A 5211-nucleotide genomic window follows, 5' to 3' on the forward strand; every position below is an offset into this window, starting at 1 on the left:
CTAAAGGAGTTTATCACAACCAAACCAGTATTATATGAAATGCTGAAAGGTATCCTGTAAGAAGAGGAAGAAGAAGAAAAAGGTAAAGATAAAAATTATTAATAACAAATACATATCTATCAACAAGTGAATTTAAAAATCAAGTGAATAAAAAATCTGACCAACAGAATAAACTGGAGAATAGAATAGAATCAGGGGCCTAGAAAGGGAGTGGATTGACAATTCTCAGGGGGAAGTGGGTGTGAGGGGTGCAGAAAGAGAGGACAGTGGGGTGGGGTGGGGGGAGGGGAGCTTTGGGGGGGAAAAAGAGGAACAACTGTAATAATCTGAACAATAAAGATTTAATTAAAAAAAAAAAAACCTAAACAAAAACAAAAAACTCAACACAGGATCCCAGCCAGTGGTGCCCAGTGGTTGAGTGGTCATTTTCTAATGGTTTTGAGCTTATGGAAGCTTTTCATAAAAAGCCAAGTATGTCACAGTGATGTCATTTTCATCAATTAACAGTTAAAAGATATATATGGCTTAAAGCAAAATCAGACTATTTATCAAAACCAGACTATTAACCAAATTTAAGAATTTGTCATAAAAACCTGCTGGGCAATTGTATTTATGTAAATAATGGGTAAATAAAGTAGAACCATTTAATGAAATTACTCAGTGTGTTTACACTTAAAGAATCTTTTAGATAAAATATGGGTTAGAAAGTGTTTTAAAACCATGGACATTCTGTGAGGTTTGGAAATTAGGGGATGCAGATTACAAAAGATGAAACCACCCCAGAAGAGTGGACTGCTTTAGGAAATAGTTTAGCTATATTAACATTTTAAAGAAAATTCACCAAAATGTGGTTTTCATTAAACAGGGAAAGATAAACAATGTGTCCTACTATGGGTTGGATGCTATACAGTGGCACGCTTTCTGTCTGTTTCCTTAGAGCAGTGATGGTGAACCTTTTGAGCTCGGCGTGTCAGCATTTTGAAAAACCCTAACTTTGGTGCCGTGTCACATATAGAAATTTTTTGATCTTTGCAACCATAGTAAAACAAAGACTTATATTTTTGATATTTATTTTATATATTTAAATGCCATTTAACAAAGAAAAATCAACCAAAAAAATGAGTTCGCATGTCACCTCTGACACGCGTGTCATAGGTTCGCCATCTCTGCCTTAGAGCATTCTTGAGATATGGGCACTCTCCACACATGCAGATGTGGAAACTGAGGATTTGTCCAACATCTAAACAGTAACTAAATGGTAGAGTAGGATGTTGGCTCCTGTTTGCCTTGTTACAAACTTTCTTAACCTCGTACCAGACTGCCACCAGGGAGGTGATGTCTGTGATTTGCGTGTCTTCCTCAAGATTTTATTCTTTTCTGAGAAACTTCTGGAGAAGGGGCATTTTAAAAAATAGAGCTCAGGTAAATTAAGAGTATGGGTGTCCTTCAGTACCAGCCTCGGCTATCCAAACATGCTGTCTATACTCTCACCACTTAACTCAATAGAAGACAGCATGGACCCAGCTGGCGTGGCTCAGTGTTTGAGTGTTGACCTATGAACCAGGAGGTCATGGTTCAATTCCTGGTCAAGGCACATGCTCAGGTGGTGGGCTCAATCCCCAGTGTGGGGTGTGCAGGAGACAGTTAATCAGTGGTTCTCTCTCATCATTGATGTTTCTGTCTATCATTCCCACTCCCTTCCTCTCTGAAATCAATAAAAAATATATTGAGGGGGGAAAAAAGACAGTATGGAAGCTGGCAGAAACGGGAAAGGTAGAGATCCTCAAGTCAACTGTATGATGCTTATGGCATTCCATTTTGTCAGAAGGCCAACTTGTGTCCACTCTCTCAGTACAGTGAGGGGGTATGAGAAATGGCTAAGGACAGCCTGGGAAAAGATGAGTGAACAGAGATGCCGTAATTGCCTTCCAGGAAAGAGGCCAATGAGCAGACACCGGGGTAAATCTCAACGTAGGAGCACAAAGGACTTTCTTACCCCAGAGGAGTGGACTGCTTTAGGAGACAGCAGATGCTCTGAGAAGCATGGGCCACAGGCCTTGTGACCAGGAGATGCTGGTGCTTCTATGTGGCAGTGACCTTCCTGGTCTGTGAGCTTCTTTGTAGTTGAGCATCTAAGACTTTCCATGTGGTCTTGTTCATTATCAGATATCCGTAGGTGTGCTACACCAGTTTCTTTCTTTTTCTTTTTCTCTAGCATCATGTTAGAATTAGTAAGAGAACACTCCTGTCACAGGGAATATTCCTGACCTCTGAGATTCTTAACGATTAATATAAAGATGATCTCCTGTGAGCAGCCTTTAATCACTGCTCTGTGTGCTGGGTCAGGAGACTGCTGTAAAGCACTGTGTTATTGTCCTCTGAGTGGGCCTCAGCAGTCATTTAAGAAATTTAGTGCATGGGGACCTGGTCTTCTGAGTCACTTTGTCAGGTGGCTTTGACCTTAAAATTAAATATGGTGACTATATGAGTTTCTTTTGGCTTACTTAGTGTCCACCACAGTCTTGTCCGCTATACATTTTGAACCAAAAGGTGTGTGTTCTGCCAAGTTAAAAATTGTAATAGGAATCTTCTAGCTTGGTTGACTGCCTAGCTTTAGTGCAGGCCTCTGGAAGCCAGAGGAACTGATTAGCAAAGTGGCAGCCAGCCGAGTGTCACATTTATTTAATTTAGAGCAATAAATAGGACAGTGAAAAAAAATTGTAACGAATGCTAATTAGATTCATTGTGGTGATCATTTTGCAATGTGTACAAATAATGAACCATTTTGTTGTACACCTGAAACTAATGCTATATTACCAATTATACCTCAATTTAAGAAATGACAGTGAAGCAGTACCCCCCCAGGGACCCACTCAGCTGGGCGCCGGGTCCTGAGGAGTTGCAAAGGCGGGCAGTGCCTGTCTAATAGACATGAGATGCCGTTCTTAACTGCGGGGCTGTTGCTGTCCTGCTGAGGCTGCTCTTTTGCTGCTCAGTAGATTCTGGTCGATGCCACATTCATAGAACCTGTACCTGAATGCGGTTATTTATCGGTATTGTCCTGGCAAAAGACCGAAGAATCCTCCTGAAACTGCTGCTGCGTTTCAGGAGACTATTCACCACTTGCATTGTCCTGTTTTCTTTCCTCTCCATCACCATTACTGTTGCAGTAACATTTATGATTCATTGTATGCTCTGCATTGGGTTAAGTGCATTATCTCAGTCAACCCCCTAACGATCTTACAAAGTAAATGCTATCATTGTTCCCATCCACACATGAGGTAACTGGAGTTCAGGTCCACCATGCACTTGTCCAAAGTCATTCAGGGAGTAAGGGATGGAGCTGGTGTGGGAGCCCACACTGTTGGTCACTCTGTTGTGCTGCCCGTTATTTTGCTTTAATCAAATCCTTTAAATCAAAGAGCTGACGTTATTAGAAATTGTAGTACCTGTTGACGCTTGACCTCTATCATATGTAGAGAGAAGCACCATAGTGTGTGTGTGTGTGTGTGTGTGTGTGTGTGTGTGTGTGTTTAGACAGATTGCTTATTTGTACTATGACTTTGTGAAGATGCTCTAAGTCTATCGTTAAACACTGCAACTGCAGACAAGTTCAGTGACAATCTAGAGAAAGGGTCCATGATCCTTGTGGCTTTGAAATGAAGGAAGTCATTCTGTGATACTAAATAGGCCACTCTTGAACAGCAATACCTCTAAAAATGCAACCCGTGGAATTCAATGATATGCCAGGACACTTGAGCAGAAATATGTCTCTTCCTTCTTCCTGCCCTTCTAAGGCAAAGTATAATCAAAGAGCTTGGAAAGATATATCCATTATCAATAATTTAAATGACAGTTTTCTCATTCGTAGGAGGTAATTTGTACATTCTGTGATCAACACCTGCTGAATTTTTTTGTCGTGTGTGTTAGTGGTTTTTAAAACATCAGCTCAGGCATCTGCTAAGCTCTCTTTATACCCAAATGCTCACTGAAGTGAGCAGAGTAGCCAACTGCCAAGTTAAGGGTGGGAGTTCTGGGTAAAGCAGCGGGAAAGACTAACAAGGAAGAAGGTAGGTAACACCTTATGCATTTTGAAATAATTTCAAACTCACAGAAAAGTTGCAAGAACAATAGAAATAACTCCCGTATATACTTTACTCACCATTTTTAATATTTTGCCGCGTTTATTTTATCTCTTTCGACACACATCCAATTACACATGTGCTTATTTTTCTGAACGGAATCATGTCATGTCTTTGTTATGCCTTCATACCGCAGTGTGGATTTCCTAAGGACAGGGATATCCTTAACCACAGTTCAGGCATGAAATCCAGGAAATTTAGCATTGAAACAGTACTGTTACCTATACCTTCCATATTCAAATGTTGTCAGTCATCCTGGTGATACCCTTTAATACAGCCGTGGGCAAACTACAGCCCGCGGGCCGGATCTGGCCCTTTTGAAATGAATAAAACTATTGAAAAAAAAGACCGTACCCTTTTATGTAATGATGTTTACTTTGAATTTATATTAGTTCACACAAACACTCCATCCAGGCTTTTGTTCCGGCCCTCCGATCTAGTTTAAGAACCCATTGTGGCCCTCGTGTCAAAAAGTTTGCCCACCCCTGTTTTAATAGCACTTTTCCCCTTTAATATAGGATCTAGGCCAGTGATGGTGAACCTTTTGAGCTCGGTGTGTCAGCATTTTGACATACCCTAACTTAACTCTTGTGCCGTGTCACATATAGAAATTTTTTGATCTTTGCAACCATAGTAAAACAAAGACTTATATTTTTGATATTTATTTTATATATTTAAATGCCATTTAACAAAGAAAAATCAACCAAAAAAATGAGTTCGCGTGTCACCTCTGACACGCGTGTCATAGGTTCACCATCACTGATTTAGGCCGTGATCATATATTGGGTGTAATTGTGCCTGTTTAGTCTTCTTTAACCAGGGTCAGTTCCTCGGCCCCTCTCTTTGATGAAATTGACATATAGGCCAAATTTTAAAAATAGGATGTTCCTTATTTGGGGTTGTCTGCTGCTTCCTCATGATCAGATTCAGATCGTCTGTCCCCGGTTGGCATATAACAAAAACGACATTGTGTCTTTTCAGGGTATTTCACCCCAAATAACACCAAGCCCATCTGACTCTCACCAGTGATTAATTTTGGTCACCAATTTAGGTGCTATCTGCTTTCCCT

At 40.5% G+C, this 5211-nt stretch overlaps 1 protein-coding gene across 9 annotated transcripts in view; it reads left to right on the forward strand.

Annotated features, from left to right (window-relative positions):
- The window catches only part of OSBPL3 (oxysterol binding protein like 3), a 146236-nt gene that overhangs the window by 102765 nt on the left and 38260 nt on the right, over positions 1-5211 (forward strand). The gene's annotated exons all lie outside the window — the stretch shown is intronic.

This window comes from Myotis davidii, unplaced genomic scaffold (assembly GCF_000327345.1).
Source record: "Myotis davidii unplaced genomic scaffold, ASM32734v1 scaffold168, whole genome shotgun sequence".
Taxonomy (NCBI): domain Eukaryota; kingdom Metazoa; phylum Chordata; class Mammalia; order Chiroptera; family Vespertilionidae; genus Myotis; species Myotis davidii.